Raw genomic sequence first — 16,121 nt, 5'->3', positions numbered from 1 at the left:
TGGATATCTCAGGACGGTAGGCATTCACCCAATGTGCCATTGGATATAAGGTTTTCCACAGATGGGCCCAATGGTTGCAAGAATGGATTGATTGTTGGTCTTGCTGAGTGGCCTGAGGACTGTGGATTCCCCAGGCTGTTGGAGTACTTCCAGGTCATGACTCCTCTGCAGAGCCCCACATCCTTCCCTTTTGTGTTCTGCAGCGTCCCAGCATGTGCTTGGATCGATGATGACACCCTTGTATGCATTCCTTGGAAAATCTGAACAAAATGAGTGAGAACGCTCTTCCGTCACCTCATCGAAACTGAGGTCCAGCACGTTTCCTGTCTCGGGGGTATGGGACAGTTAGGAATGAGGGCCAACTTCTCCTGCTGAGAGGCATGCAAACACCACTAAGGGCTCCAGCTTTGGAGGGGCTCCTGTCTGAGGGTCGACCATATCTGCCCATAAGCTGGGTCATCTAGGAATCCCCGGTCCCTGCTAAAAGGCCATTGAGGGAATGCAAGAGGGCAGGCTTTCCTGCTAGTGTTCAGGGTCGGAGTGTGTTCTGGTGTAGACCCAGTAAGCTTGCAGCTTGGAGAGGTGATTTTTGGACAGGATCACGCTTTGTGCATGCCCCTTCCGAGGTTGATTATGGAAGCCAAAATGAGCAAGCTTCCTTGGTTGCAGCCTGGAGCCTCAGGCCAGGCCTTTGGCCCTCTCTGCTGTTGTGTTTCGCGCGGTGAGGTTCTTGACTTCCCGGTGTGGCTGGAGCAGTTGGCGGGCGTGTGCTGGAGTTGGGCGATGGCGGAAGGGGGCTGAAGGTTTAGGCCTCAGTGCTGCCCCTGTCAGCTCCTCTGCTGAAGTTGCCAGCACACTGTTGGCGCTAAGTGGAGGTTCGTGGAGTGGGGTGTGGTTCGAGTGAAGCATTTCAACCTGGGTGGTGGCTGCTGGCCTGGAGAGAAAGGGAAGGTATCATGAGGAAAGGTCCTGTATGATGTCGTGGGATGAGCTGTCACCATTGGGTTGCAGGCGCTGGCCTCGGCTTCCCAAGAATGTGTCTTGTTCGTGATGGGCTGGCATTAGCTGCCTATGGAGCAGATGGCTTTGGTAGTTCAAGTGGGTGAGTTGATGTAGGTAACCTGTGTAGAGTTGTGATCCCGTTGCCCGAGGAATGACATACAAAGGGTGTCTTGTGGGAAGTAGAGAAGATCGACATGGTGAGGCGTCTGTGCCGGCCTCCTTGGGGGTAGTTGAGTTATGCGAATATCCCCTTTGGCCGCTTTGTTCCCTTGTTTGGCAATGTGTAAAGCGAAAGTGTTTCTCCCGTGGGGCAATGACGCGACCGGCCAGTGTAGCACGCAGGCCTTTCGAACAGCCAGAGGTTTATCTGGAGCAATCCATTGGTGGGGCATAGATGGGGGTCCAATTGCCATGCCTGCTGTGCTGCTGTGACCAGCCACCGTTCCCTTTCAGGCTTCCAAGTCCCGTCGCATGGCAGAGGTCTTCCGTTGAAAGTCTGTCTGTGGTCCTCAGGGACCATGCCTTTGATCACTGTGAGTTACTCGCTAGTGTCACTGTGGCAGTGGAGAATTGCCAGGATGCATGGGGTGGGATCAGCATCAAAGAAGGAGACAGGCTTGCGGTCTGTCTTCCCTGGTGTTCAGTGTTCCCGTGTTCTGAAGATGTTTGTGGTTTCCAGTAGGGCCGTGTCGCCCTGTGGGCTGGAGAAGGGCACGTAGGACGCGGCTTTCAAGGGTTTGAGCGTTTCCTTAGGGATCAGGGCCGTGAACATTCAAGATGGGAGATGCCTGAGACGTGGCTGGGAATGTGGACTAGTTTCCCCCATGGGGATCCAACATGGGTCATGGTGGCTGAAGCCCACCGCTTCCTGTGGAGGGCATACCCACGGGTCAATGGAAAGTGATTAGGCCTAGTTGGCGAGAAGTGGCACGTGGGCCCACGTTCGTTAGCCCCTTGAGTGGTTTCAGGCTGCATCTTGGGAGTAGACAGCTGCCGGTCGGTGTCGGCCCGACCATGGGAGTTCCCTTGCTTTTGGAAGTGCTGCGAGTGACCCCAAATGCCCATCAGATATACTAGTAGCTGACAGAGTCTCGAGCTGCAGGTAGATGTCACAGCCAAGGCCCAGAGGCAGGTCTCGTCGAGTCTTTGTGTTTTGGTCAGAAGGCGTGGCTGTGGGAGAGCGGGAGTCCGTGGACCCTTTCAACAGCCCCTGGGGGTCAAAGTGTGGCCGCGGCCTCTTGAAGCTGACAGGGTTCTTTCTCCTTTCAGTTGGGGGTCTAACAAGGGTGCTGTGTATAAACTAATTCTTTTACTGTTGGACTCCTCTTCACAGGGCCATAGGGATACACAGAGACCAAGACGCGTTTTCAGCGGCACACAGAGAAACCCACAAGCACGTGCGCAAGCCCAGTCACAGTCGCACACGCCCACACGTGTGAACACACACATACAGCCTCTCACACACAAGCCAACGTAGGTGCCTAACTTCCTGCAGTCGTACTATCAGACATGCAGTCAATTCTCGGTAAGGGATAGAGGTCCTTGGGAAGCAGTTTCAGAGCTCAAGGCCAGGTAAATGTTTGTATGGATCATGTCCTCTGAGGACACCGGTCCACTTAGGAAGCCTCGGTGATTTCTGTCCACTTCTCAGGTGCAGTTGTTGGGAAAGGCTGGCCGTCGGCACAAACAAGAAAACCTTTGTGTGCTCTGATGCTTGGAGGTGCTAAGAAGACCTGGAAAAAGTGTGGCGGGCCCATGTCCCCGATCATGGTCGTGGATAACTCAGGACGGTAGGTATTCAAGCACCACAAGATGTGCCATTAGATATTAGGTTTTCCTCAGATGGGCCCAATGGCTGCAAGAGTGGATTGATTGTTCCTCTTGCTGAGTGGCCTGAGGGCTGTGGATTCTCCAGGCTTTTGAGGTAGCCCAGGCTCATGGCTCCCGTACAGAGCCCCGCACACACCCCGGTTGTGTGCTGCAGCGTCCCAGCATGTGCTTGGATCGATGATGACACGCTTGCATGCATTCCTTGGAAAATCTGAACCAAATGAGAGAGAACACTCTACCGTCTCCTCATCGAAACTGAGGTTCAGCACGTTTGCTCTCTCAGGGGGAGAGGACAGTAAGGAATGAGGGCCAGCGTCCCCCGCCGACATGCATGCAAACACCACCAAGGACTCCAGGATTGGAGGGCCTCCTGTCTGAGGGTTGACCGTGTCTGCACATAAGCTGTGTTATCTGTGAATCCCGGGCCCCTGCTGAATGGCTGTTGAGGGAATGCGAGGGGGCAGGCTCTCCTGCTGGTCTTAAGAGTCGGAGTGTGTGCTGGTCTAGGCCCAGTTAGCTTGCAGTTGGGAGGTGAGTTTTGGCCAGGTTCACGCTTCGTGCATGCCATTTTGGGGGTTGATTCTGGAAGCCAAAATGAGCAAGCGTCCCTGGTTGGTGCCTGGAACCTCAGGCCAGGCCTGTGGCCCTCCCTGTTCTTGCGTTTTTCACGGTGAGGTTCTTGAGTGCATAATGAGCCTGGAGCAATGGGCTGGGCTGAGCTCGTTTGGGCATTGGCGGAAAGGGGCTGATGGATTAGGCCTCGCTGCTGCCCTTGTTGGCTTCTCTACTTTAACTCCCGGCACAGTGTTGATGCCAAGTGGGTCATCGTAGAGCGGGGAGAGGAACGAGTGCTGTATTTCAACCTGCGTGGATCACTGATGGCCCGCACAGGAAGGGAAGGGAAGATGAGGACATGTCCTTTGTGATGTCATGGAATAGGCTATCATAATTGGGTTGCAGGTGCTGGCCTCGGCTTCCCAAGGATGTGTCATGTTCGTGATTGGCTGGCATCAGCTGCCTATGGAGGGGATGGCTTTGGCAGTTGAAGTGGATGAGGTGAGGTAGGTAACCTGTGGAGAGTTGCGATCCCGTTGCCAGAGGAAAGACTCCCAAAGGGTGTCTTGCGAGGGGTGAAGAAGATCGACATGGTGTCGCATCTGTGCCGGCCTCCTTGGAGGATTTTTAGTTATGCGAACATACCCTATGGCCGCTTTGTTCCCTTGTTTGGGAATGTGTAATGCGAAAGGGCTTCTCTCGGGGGGGATGACTCGGCTTGCGAACAGCTAGAGGTGTATCTGGAGCAGTCCGTTGGCGGGACAGAGGTGGGGGCACTGTTGTGACGCCAGGTGCACTGACGTGGACAGCCACCGTGCCCTTTCAAGTTTCCAGGTCCCCTCGTGTGGCAAAGGTTTTCCGTTGAAAGTCTGTCTGTGGTCCTCGGGGACAGTGCCTTTGATCACTGTGAGTTCCTCGGTAGTGTCGCTGTGGCAGTGGAGAATTGCCAGGATGCATGGGGTGGGGTGGGCATCATCCAAGCAGACAGGCTTGCGGCGTGTCTTCCCTGCTGTTCAGTGTCTCTGTGTTCGCATGTTGTCTGTGGCTTCAAGTCGAATCGAGTCGCCCTGCAGGCAGGAGGAGGGCACTTAGGACGAGGCTGTGTAGCGTTTGAGCGTTTCCTCAGTGGTCAGGGCCGTAAACCCTACCAGTTGGATGCTTGCCTATACGTGGCCGGGAAGGTGGCCTAATTTCCTCTGTGGGATTCCAACCTGTGTCATGGTTGCTGAAGCCCCACACTTCCCATTGAGGGCATTCCCACGGGGTCATGGAAAGTGATTTGGTCTAGTTGGCGAGATGAGGCACTTGGGCCGAAGTCTGTTAACCCCTTGAGAATTGCCAGGCTGCATCTTGCCTGTCGGCAACTGCAGGTCGGTGTCAGCCCGCCCATGGGAGGTTACCTTGCTTCCGGGAGCACTGGAAGTGACCCCAAGGACACATCAGATGTGGTGGTAGGTGGCAGGATCTCCAGGTCCACATAGGTGTGGCACCCACGGCCGGGAGGGAGGTCTCGTCCAGGCTTTGTGCTTTGGTCAGAAGGCGTGGCTGTGGGAGAGCGGGAGTCTGTGGCCTATTTCGACAGCCCTGGGGGCCAAAGTTTGCATGCGGCCTCATGAACCTGACAGGGTTCTTTCGCCTTTCAGTTGGGTGTCCAACCTGGGTACTGTGTATAATCTATGACGTTTACTGTTGGAGGCATCTGCAAAGGGCCACAGGGACACCCAGAGACCAAGACGCGTATTTAGCGGCACACACAGGAATCCACACACGCATCCTCGTGCACAGTCACAGTCACACACGCCCACACGTGTGAATACACACATACAGCGTCTCACACACCGACCAACGTACGTGCGTAAGTTCCTATAGTCGTGCTATGAGACACACAATCAGTTTTCGGTAGGGGATAGTGGTACTTGGGAAGCAGCTTCCAGGCTCACTCCCAGGTTATGTGCTCATAAGGATCATGTTCTCTGAGGACCCTGGTGCAATTCAGAAACCTGCGTGATTTCTGTCCACTTCACAGGTGCAGTTGCAGGGTCAGGCTGGCTGTCGTCAAGGAGAAGAAGACCTTCGCATTGTCTGATGACTGGATGTGCTAAGGAGAACTGGAAAAAGTGGGGCGGGTGCAAGTTGCCAAGCATGTCTGTGGATATCTCAGGACGGTAGGCATTCACCCAATGTGCCATTGGATATAAGGTTTTCCACAGATGGGCCCAATGGTTGCAAGAATGGATTGATTGTTGATCTTGCTGAGTGGCCTGAGGACTGTGGATTCCCCAGGCTGTTGGAGTACTTCCAGGTCATGGCTTTTCTGCAGAGCCGCACAGCGTTCCCTTTTGTGTTCTGCAGCGTCCCAGCATGTGCTTGGATCGATGATGACACCCTTGTATGCATTCCTTGGAAAATCTGAACAAAATGAGTGAGAACGCTCTTCCGTCACCTCATCGAAACTGAGGTCCAGCACCTTTCCTGTCTCGGGGGTATGGGACAGTTAGGAATGAGGGCCAACTTCTCCTGCTGAGAGGCATGCAAACACCACTAAGGGCTCCAGCATTGGAGGGGCTCCTGTCTGAGGGTCGACCATATCTGCCCATAAGCTGGGTCATCTAGGAATCCCCGGTCCCTGCTAAAAGGCCGTTGAGGGAATGCAAGAGGGCAGGCTTTCCTGCTAGTGTTCAGGGTCGGAGTGTGTTCTGGTGTAGACCCAGTAATCTTGCAGCTTGGAGAGGTGATTTTTGGACAGGATCACGCTTTGTGCATGCCCCTTCCGAGGTTGATTATGGAAGCCAAAATGAGCAAGCTTCCTTGGTTGCAGCCTGGAGCCTCAGGCCAGGCCTTTGGCCCTCTCTGCTGTTGTGTTTCGCGCGGTGAGGTTCTTGACTTCCCGGTGTGGCTGGAGCAGTTGGCGGGCGTGTGCTGGAGTTGGGCGATGGCGGAAGGGGGCTGAAGGTTTAGGCCTCAGTGCTGCCCCTGTCAGCTCCTCTGCTGAAGTTGCCAGCACACTGTTGGCGCTAAGTGGAGGTTCGTGGAGTGGGGTGTGGTTCGAGTGAAGCATTTCAACCTGGGTGGTGGCTGCTGGCCTGGAGAGAAAGGGAAGGTATCATGAGGAAAGGTCCTGTGTGATGTCGTGGGATGAGCTGTCACCATTGGGTTGCAGGCGCTGGCCTCGGCTTCCCAAGAATGTGTCTTGTTCGTGATGGGCTGGCATTAGCTGCCTATGGAGCAGATGGCTTTGGTAGTTCAAGTGGGTGAGTTGATGTAGGTAACCTGTGTAGAGTTGTGATCCCGTTGCCCGAGGAATGACATACAAAGGGTGTCTTGTGGGAAGTAGAGAAGATCGACATGGTGAGGCGTCTGTGCCGGCCTCCTTGGGGGTAGTTGAGTTATGCGAATATCCCCTTTGGCCGCTTTGTTCCCTTGTTTGGCAATGTGTAAAGCGAAAGTGTTTCTCCCGTGGGGCAATGACGCGACCGGCCAGTGTAGCATGCAGGCCTTTCGAACAGCCAGAGGTTTATCTGGAGCAATCCATTGGTGGGGCATAGATGGGGGTCCAATTGCCATGCCTGCTGTGCTGCTGTGACCAGCCACCGTTCCCTTTCAGGCTTCCAAGTCCCGTCGCATGGCAGAGGTCTTCCGTTGAAAGTCTGTCTGTGGTCCTCAGGGACCATGCCTTTGATCACTGTGAGTTACTCGCTAGTGTCACTGTGGCAGTGGAGAATTGCCAGGATGCATGGGGTGGGATCAGCATCAAAGAAGGAGACAGGCTTGCGGTCTGTCTTCCCTGGTGTTCAGTGTTCCCGTGTTCTGAAGATGTTTGTGGTTTCCAGTAGGGCCGTGTCGCCCTGTGGGCTGGAGAAGGGCACGTAGGACGCGGCTTTCAAGGGTTTGAGCGTTTCCTTAGGGATCAGGGCCGTGAACATTCAAGATGGGAGCTTCCTGAGACGTGGCTGGGAATGTGGACTAGTTTCCGCCGTGGGGATCCGACATGGGTCATGGTGGCTGAAGCCCACCGCTTCCTGTGGAGGGCATACCCACGGGTCAATGGAAAGTGATTAGGCCTAGTTGGCGAGAAGTGGCACGTGGGCCCACGTTCGTTAGCCCCTTGAGTGGTTTCAGGCTGCATCTTGGCAGTAGACAGCTGCCGGTCGGTGTCGGCCCGACCATGGGAGTTCCCTTGCTTTTGGAAGTGCTGCGAGTGACCCCAAATGCCCATCAGATATACTAGTAGCTGACAGAGTCTCGAGCTGCAGGTAGATGTCACAGCCAAGGCCCAGAGGCAGGTCTCGTCGAGTCTTTGTGTTTTGGTCAGAAGGAGTGGCTGTGGGAGAGCGGGAGTCCGTGGACCCTTTCAACAGCCCCTGGGGGTCAAAGTGTGGCCGCGGCCTCTTGAAGCTGACAGGGTTCTTTCTCCTTTCAGTTGGGGGTCTAACAAGGGTGCTGTGTATAAACTAATTCTTTTACTGTTGGACTCCTCTTCACAGGGCCATAGGGATACACAGAGACCAAGACGCGTTTTCAGCGGCACACAGAGAAACCCACAAGCACGTGCGCAAGCCCAGTCACAGTCGCACACGCCCACACGTGTGAACACACACATACAGCCTCTCACACACCAGCCAACGTAGGTGCCTAACTTCCTGCAGTCGTACTATCAGACATGCAGTCAATTCTCGGTAAGGGATAGAGGTCCTTGGGAAGCAGTTTCAGAGCTCAAGGCCAGGTAAATGTTTGTATGGATCATGTCCTCTGAGGACACCGGTCCACTTAGGAAGCCTCGGTGATTTCTGTCCACTTCTCAGGTGCAGTTGCTGGGAAAGGCTGGCCATCGGCACAAACAAGAAAACCTTTGTGTGCTCTGATGCTTGGAGGTGCTAAGAAGACCTGGAAAAAGTGTGGCGGGCCCATGTCCCCGATCATGGTCGTGGATAACTCAGGACGGTAGGTATTCAAGCACCACAAGATGTGCCATTAGATATTAGGTTTTCCTCAGATGGGCCCAATGGCTGCAAGAGTGGATTGATTGTTCCTCTTGCTGAGTGGCCTGAGGGCTGTGGATTCCCCAGGCTTTTGGAGTACTTCCAGGTCATGGCTCCTCTGCAGAGCCCCACAACCTTCCCTTTTGTGTTCTGCAGCGTCCCAGCATGTGCTTGGATCGATGATGACACCCTTGTATGCATTCCTTGGAAAATCTGAACAAAATGGTGAGAACGCTTTTCCGTCACCTCATCGAAACTGAGGTCCAGCACGTTTCCTGTCTCGGGGGTATGGGACAGTTAGGAATGAGGGCCAACGTCTCTTGCTGATAGGCATGCAAACACCACTAAGGGCTCCAGCATTGGAGGGGCTCCTGTCTGAGGGTCGACCATATCTGCCCATAAGCTGGGTCATCTAGGAATCCCCGGTCCCTGCTAAAAGGCCGTTGAGGGAATGCAAGAGGGCAGGCTTTCCTGCTAGTCTTCAGGGTCGGAGTGTGTTCTGGTATAGACCCAGTAAGATTGCAGCTTGGAGAGGTGATTTTTGGACAGGATCACGCTTTGTGCATGCCGCTTCCGAGGTTGATTATGGAAGCCAAAATGAGCAAGCTTCCTTGGTTGCAGCCTGGAGCCTCAGGCCAGGCCTTTGGCCCTCTCTGCTGTTGTGTTTCACGCGGTGAGGTTCTTGACTGCCCGGTGTGGCTGGAGCAGTGGGCGGGCGTGGGCTGGTGTTGGGCGAAGGCGGAAGGGGGCTGAAGGATTGGCCTCAGTGATGCCCCTGTCAGCTCCTCTGCTGAAGTTGCCGGCACACTGTTGGCGCTAAGTGGAGGTTCGTGTAGTGGGGTGGGATTGGAGTGAAGCATTTAAGCCTGGGTGGTGGCTGCTGGCCTGGAGAGAAAGGGAAGGTATCATGAGGAAAGGTCTTGTGTGATGTCGTGGGATGGGCTGTCACCATTGGGTTGCAGGCGCTGGCCTCGGCTTCCCAAGAATGTGTCTTGTTTGTGATGGGCTGTCATAAGCTGCCTATGGAGCGGATGGCTTTGGTAGTTCAAGCGTGTGAGTTGAGGTAGGTAACTTGTGTAGAGTTGCGATCCCGTTGCCCGAGGAATGACATCCAAAGGGTGTCTTGTGGGAAGTAGAGAAGATCGACATGGTGAGGCGTCTGTGCCGGCCTCCTTGGGGGTAGTTGAGTTATGCGAATATCCCCTTTGGCCGCTTTGTTCCCTTGTTTGGCAATGTGTAAAGCGAAAGTGTTTCTCCCGTGGGGCAATGACGTGACCGGCCAGTGTAGCACACAGGCCTTTCGAACAGCCAGAGGTTTATCTGGAGTCCATTGGTGGGGCCGAGATGGGGGTCCAATTGCCATGCCTGCTGTGCTGCTGTGACCAGCCACCGTTCCCTTTCAGGCTTCCAGGTCCCGTCGCATGGCAGAGGCCTTCCGTTTAAAGTCTGTCTGTGGTCCTCAGGGACCATGACTTTGATCACTGTGAGTTACTCGCTAGTGTCACTGTGGCAGTGGAGAATTGCCAGGATGCATGGGGTGGGATCAGCATCAAAGAAGGAGGCAGGCTTGCGGTCTGTCTTCCCTGGTGTTCAGTGTTCCCGTGTTCTGAAGATGTTTGTGGTTTCCAGTAGGGTAGTATCGCCCTTTGGGCTGGAGGAGGGCACGTAGGACGAGGCTTTCAAGGGTTTGATCGTTTCCTTAGGGGTCAGGGCCGTGAACATTCAAGATGGGAGCTGCCTGAGACGTGGCTGGGAATGTGGACTAGTTTCCGCCTTGGGGATCCGACATGGGTCATGGTGGCTGAAGCCCACCACTTCCTGTGGTGGGCATTCCCACAGCTCAATGGAAAGTGATTAGGCCTAGTTGGCGAGAAGTGGCACGTGGGCCCACGTTCGTTAGCCCCTTGAGTGGTTTCAGGCTTCATCTTGGCAGTAGACAGCTGCCGGTCGGTGTCGGCCCGGCCATGGGAGTTCCCTTGCTTCCGGAAGTGCTGCGAGGGACCCCAAATGCCCATCAGATATACTGGTAGCTGACAGAGTCTCGAGCTGCAGGTAGATGTCACAGCCAAGGCCCAGAGGCAGGTCTCGTCGAGAATTTGTGTTTTGGTCAGAAGGCGTGGCTGTGGGAGAGCGGGAGTCCGTCGACCCTTTCAACAGCCCCTGGGGTCAAAGTGTGCCCACGGCCTCTTGAAGCTGAAAGGGGTCTTTCTCCTTTCAGTTGGGGGTCTAACCAGGGTTCTGTGTATAAACTATTTATTTTACTTTTGGACTCCTCTTCACAGGGCCATAGGGACACACAGAGACCAAGACGCGTATTCAGCGGCACACAGAGAAACCCACAAGCACGTCCGCATGCCCAGTCACAGTCGCACATGCCCACACGTGTGAACACACACATACAGCCTCTCACACACCAGCCAACATATGTGCCTAACTTCCTGCCGTTGTACTATCAGACATGCAGTCAATTCTCGGTAAGGGATAGAGGTCCTTGGGAAGCAGTTTCAGAGCTCAAGGTCAGGTAAATGTTTGTATGGATCATGTCCTCTGAGGACACCGGTCCACTTAGGAAGCCTCGGTGATTTCTGTCCACTTCTCAGGTGCAGTTGCTGGGAAAGGCTGGCCATCGGCACAAACAAGAAAACCTTCGTGTGCTCTGATGCCTGGAGGTGCTTAGAAGACCTGGAAAAAGTGAGGCGGGCACATGTCCCCGAGCATGTTCGTGGATAACTCAGGACGGTAGGTATTCAAGCACCCCAAGATGTGCCATTAGATATTAGGTTTTCCTCAGACGGGCCCAAAGGCTGCAAGAGTGGATTGATTGTTCCTCTTGTTGACTGGCCTGAGGGCTGTGGATTCACCAGGCTTTTGGGGTAGCCCAGGCTCATCGCTCCTGTACAGAGCCCCGTGCACACCTCGAATGTGTGCTGCAGCGTCCCAGCATGTGCTTGGATCGATGATGACACCCTTGCATGCATTCTTTGGAAACTCTGAACCAAATGAGTGAGAACACTCTACCGTCTCCTCATCGAAACTGAGCTTCAGCACGTTTCCTCTCTCAGGGGGAGAGGACAGTTAGGAATGAGGGCCAGCGTCCCCCGCCGACATGCATGCATACACCACCAAGGGCTCCAGGATTGGAGGGGCTTCTTTCTGAGTGTTGACCGTGTCTGCACATAAGCTGTGTTATCTGTGAATCCCGGGTCCCTGCTGAATGGCTGTTGCGGGAATGCGAGGGGGCAGGCTCTCCTGCTTGTCTTAAGAGTCGGAGTGTGTGCTGGTCTCGGCCCAGTTAGCTGGCAGTTTTGAGGTGAGTTTTGGCCAGGTTCACGCTTCGTGCATGCCATTTTGTGGGTTGATTCTGGAAGCCAAAATGAGCAAGCGTCCCTGGTTGGTGCCTGGAACCTCAGGCCAGGCCTGTGGCCCTCCCTGTTCTTGCGTTTTTCACGGTGAGGTTCTTGAGTGCCTAGGGAGGCTGGAGCAATGGGCTGGGCTGAGCTCGGTTCGGCATCGGCGGAAAGGGGCTGATGGATTAGGCCTCGCTGCTGCCCTTGTTGGCTTCTCTACTTTAACTCCCGGCACAGTGTTGATGCCAAGTGGGTCATCGTGGAGTGGGGAGAGGAACGAGTGCTGTATTTCAACCTGCGTGGATCACTGATGGCCCGCACAGGAAGGGAAGGGAAGATGAGGACATGTCCTTTCTGATGTCATGGAATAGGCTATCATAATTGGGTTGCAGGTGCAGGACTTGGCTTCCCAAGGATGTGTCATGTTCGTGATTGGCTGGCATCAGCTGCCTATGGAGGGGATGGCTTTGGCAGTTGAAGTGGATGAGGTGAGGTAGGTAACCTGTGTAGAGTTGCGATCCCGTTGCCATAGGAAAGACTCCCAAAGGGTGTCTTGTGAGGGGTGGAGAAGATCGACACGGTGTCGCATCTGTGCCGGCCTCCTTGGAGGATGGTTAGTTATGCGAACATCCCCTTTGGCCGCTTTGTTCCCTTGTTTGGGAATGTGTAAAGCGAAAGTGCTTCTCCCGGGGGGGATGACTCTGCTTGCGAACAGCTAGAGGTGTATCTGGAGCACTCCGTTGGCGGGACAGAGGTGGGGGCACTGTTGTGATGCCAGGTGCACTGACGTGGTCAGCCACTGTGCCCTTTCAAGTTTCCAGGTCCCCTCTTGTGGCAAAGGTTTTCCGTTGAAAGTCTGTCTGTGGTCCTCGGGGAGAGTGCCTTTGATCACTGTGAGTTCCTCGGTAGTGTCGCTGTGGCAGTGGAGAATTGCCAGGATGCATGGGGTGGGGTGGGCATCATCCAAGCAGACAGGCTTGCGGTGTGTCTTCCCTGCTGTTCAGTGTCTCCGTGTTCGCATGATGTCTGTGGCTTCAAGTCGAATCGAGTCGCCCTGCAGGCAGGAGGAGGGCACTTAGTACGAGGCTGTGTAGCGTTTGAGCGTTTCCTCAGTGGACAGGGCCGTAAACACTACCAGTTGGATGGTTGCCTATACGTGGCCGGGAAGGTGGCCTAATTTCCTCTGTGGGATTCCAACCTGTGTCATGGTTGCTGAAGCCCCACACTTCCCATTGAGGGCATTCCCATGGGGTCATGGAAAGCGATTTGGTCTAGTTGGCAAGATGAGGCACTTGGGCCGAAGTCCGTTAACCCCTTGAGAATTGCCAGGCTGCATCTTGCCTGTCGGCAACTGCAGGTCGGTGTCAGCCCGCCCATGGGAGGTTACCTTGCTTCCGGGAGCACTGGGAGTGACCCCAAGGGCACATCAGATGTGGTGGTAGGTGGCAGGATCTCCAGGTCCACATAGGTGTGACACCCACGGCCGGGAGGGAGGTCTCGTCCAGTCTTTGTGCTTTGGTCAGAAGGCGTGGCTGTGGGAGAGCGGGAGTCTGTGGACTATTTCGACAGCCCTGGGGGTCAAAGTTTGCATGCGGCCTCATGAATCTGACAGGGTCCTTTCGCCTTTCAGCTGGGGGTCCAACCAGGGCGCTGTGTATAAACTTTGAGGTTTACTGTCTGAGGCATCTGCAATGGGCCACAGGGACTCCCAGAGACCAAGACGCGTATTTAGCGGCACACACAGGAATCCACAAACGCATCCTCGTGCACAGTCACAGTCACACACCCCCACACGTGTGAATACACACATACAGCGTCTCACACACCGACCAACGTACGTGCGTAACTTCCTTCAGTCGTGCTGTGAGACACACAATCAGTTTTCGGTAGGGGATAGTGGTACTTGGGAAGCAGCTTCCAGGCTCACGCCCAGGTTATGTGCTCATAAGGATCATGTTCTCTGAGGACCCTGGTGCAATTCAGAAACCTGCGTGATTTCTGTCCACTTCACAGGTGCAGTTTCAGGGTAAGGCTGGCTGTCGGCAAAGAGAAAAAGACCTTCGCATTGTCTGATGACTGGATGTGCTAAGGAGAACTGGAAAAAGTGGGGCGGGTACAAGTTGCCGAGCATGTCTGTGGATATCTCAGGACGGTAGGCATTCACCCAATGTGCCATTGGATATTAGGTTTTCCACAGATGGGCCCAATGGTTGCAAGAATGGATTGATTGTTGGTCTTGCTGAGTGGCCTGAGGACTGTGGATTCCCCAGGCTTTTGGAGTACTTCCAGGTCATGGCTCCTCTGCAGAGCCCCACAACCTTCCCTTTTGTGTTCTGCAGCGTCCCAGCATGTGCTTGGATCGATGATGACACCCTTGTATGCATTCCTTGGAAAATCTGAACAAAATGGTGAGAACGCTTTTCCGTCACCTCATCGAAACTGAGGTCCAGCACGTTTCCTGTCTCGGGGGTATGGGACAGTTAGGAATGAGGGCCAACGTCTCTTGCTGATAGGCATGCAAACACCACTAAGGGCTCCAGCATTGGAGGGGCTCCTGTCTGAGGGTCGACCATATCTGCCCATAAGCTGGGTCATCTAGGAATCCCCGGTCCCTGCTAAAAGGCCGTTGAGGGAATGCAAGAGGGCAGGCTTTCCTGCTAGTCTTCAGGGTCGGAGTGTGTTCTGGTATAGACCCAGTAAGATTGCAGCTTGGAGAGGTGATTTTTGGACAGGATCACGCTTTGTGCATGCCGCTTCCGAGGTTGATTATGGAAGCCAAAATGAGCAAGCTTCCTTGGTTGCAGCCTGGAGCCTCAGGCCAGGCCTTTGGCCCTCTCTGCTGTTGTGTTTCACGCGGTGAGGTTCTTGACTGCCCGGTGTGGCTGGAGCAGTGGGCGGGCGTGGGCTGGTGTTGGGCGAAGGCGGAAGGGGGCTGAAGGATTGGCCTCAGTGATGCCCCTGTCAGCTCCTCTGCTGAAGTTGCCGGCACACTGTTGGCGCTAAGTGGAGGTTCGTGTAGTGGGGTGGGATTGGAGTGAAGCATTTAAGCCTGGGTGGTGGCTGCTGGCCTGGAGAGAAAGGGAAGGTATCATGAGGAAAGGTCTTGTGTGATGTCGTGGGATGGGCTGTCACCATTGGGTTGCAGGCGCTGGCCTCGGCTTCCCAAGAATGTGTCTTGTTTGTGATGGGCTGTCATAAGCTGCCTATGGAGCGGATGGCTTTGGTAGTTCAAGCGTGTGAGTTGAGGTAGGTAACTTGTGTAGAGTTGCGATCCCGTTGCCCGAGGAATGACATCCAAAGGGTGTCTTGTGGGAAGTAGAGAAGATCGACATGGTGAGGCGTCTGTGCCGGCCTCCTTGGGGGTAGTTGAGTTATGCGAATATCCCCTTTGGCCGCTTTGTTCCCTTGTTTGGCAATGTGTAAAGCGAAAGTGTTTCTCCCGTGGGGCAATGACGTGACCGGCCAGTGTAGCACACAGGCCTTTCGAACAGCCAGAGGTTTATCTGGAGTCCATTGGTGGGGCCGAGATGGGGGTCCAATTGCCATGCCTGCTGTGCTGCTGTGACCAGCCACCGTTCCCTTTCAGGCTTCCAGGTCCCGTCGCATGGCAGAGGCCTTCCGTTTAAAGTCTGTCTGTGGTCCTCAGGGACCATGACTTTGATCACTGTGAGTTACTCGCTAGTGTCACTGTGGCAGTGGAGAATTGCCAGGATGCATGGGGTGGGATCAGCATCAAAGAAGGAGGCAGGCTTGCGGTCTGTCTTCCCTGGTGTTCAGTGTTCCCGTGTTCTGAAGATGTTTGTGGTTTCCAGTAGGGTAGTATCGCCCTTTGGGCTGGAGGAGGGCACGTAGGACGAGGCTTTCAAGGGTTTGATCGTTTCCTTAGGGGTCAGGGCCGTGAACATTCAAGATGGGAGCTGCCTGAGACGTGGCTGGGAATGTGGACTAGTTTCCGCCTTGGGGATCCGACATGGGTCATGGTGGCTGAAGCCCACCACTTCCTGTGGTGGGCATTCCCACAGCTCAATGGAAAGTGATTAGGCCTAGTTGGCGAGAAGTGGCACGTGGGCCCACGTTCGTTAGCCCCTTGAGTGGTTTCAGGCTTCATCTTGGCAGTAGACAGCTGCCGGTCGGTGTCGGCCCGGCCATGGGAGTTCCCTTGCTTCCGGAAGTGCTGCGAGGGACCCCAAATGCCCATCAGATATACTGGTAGCTGACAGAGTCTCGAGCTGCAGGTAGATGTCACAGCCAAGGCCCAGAGGCAGGTCTCGTCGAGAATTTGTGTTTTGGTCAGAAGGCGTGGCTGTGGGAGAGCGGGAGTCCGTCGACCCTTTCAACAGCCCCTGGGGTCAAAGTGTGCCCACGGCCTCTTGAAGCTGAAAGGGGTCTTTCTCCTTTCAGTTGGGGG

The 16,121-nt window shown here is 54.8% G+C and overlaps 6 non-coding genes across 6 annotated transcripts; all 6 read left to right on the top strand.

Moving 5' to 3' along the window:
• The first annotated feature begins 220 nt into the window (after positions 1-220).
• On the top strand, positions 221-313 carry LOC137758058 (small nucleolar RNA SNORD116). The gene has a single exon (XR_011072731.1). It is a non-coding gene; the product is annotated as a small nucleolar RNA SNORD116 (small nucleolar RNA).
• Positions 314-3,003: 2,690 nt separating this feature from the next.
• Positions 3,004-3,096, top strand: LOC137758071 (small nucleolar RNA SNORD116). The gene has a single exon (XR_011072743.1). It is a non-coding gene; the product is annotated as a small nucleolar RNA SNORD116 (small nucleolar RNA).
• A 2,660-nt stretch (positions 3,097-5,756) lies between these two features.
• Positions 5,757-5,849, top strand: LOC137758046 (small nucleolar RNA SNORD116). Its single transcript, XR_011072720.1, has one exon. It is a non-coding gene; the product is annotated as a small nucleolar RNA SNORD116 (small nucleolar RNA).
• A 2,690-nt stretch (positions 5,850-8,539) lies between these two features.
• On the top strand, positions 8,540-8,631 carry LOC137758057 (small nucleolar RNA SNORD116). The gene has a single exon (XR_011072730.1). It is a non-coding gene; the product is annotated as a small nucleolar RNA SNORD116 (small nucleolar RNA).
• Positions 8,632-11,316: 2,685 nt separating this feature from the next.
• Positions 11,317-11,409, top strand: LOC137758066 (small nucleolar RNA SNORD116). The gene has a single exon (XR_011072739.1). It is a non-coding gene; the product is annotated as a small nucleolar RNA SNORD116 (small nucleolar RNA).
• Positions 11,410-14,069: 2,660 nt separating this feature from the next.
• LOC137758056 (small nucleolar RNA SNORD116) lies at positions 14,070-14,161 on the top strand. The gene has a single exon (XR_011072729.1). It is a non-coding gene; the product is annotated as a small nucleolar RNA SNORD116 (small nucleolar RNA).
• The last annotated feature ends 1,960 nt before the right edge of the window (positions 14,162-16,121 follow it).

The sequence above is a fragment of the Eschrichtius robustus genome, unplaced genomic scaffold, assembly GCF_028021215.1.
Source record: "Eschrichtius robustus isolate mEscRob2 unplaced genomic scaffold, mEscRob2.pri scaffold_657, whole genome shotgun sequence".
Lineage (NCBI taxonomy): Eukaryota > Metazoa > Chordata > Mammalia > Artiodactyla > Eschrichtiidae > Eschrichtius > Eschrichtius robustus.
Note: the sequence above shows the minus strand (reverse complement) of the source record. Positions and strands in the feature narration are given on the sequence as shown.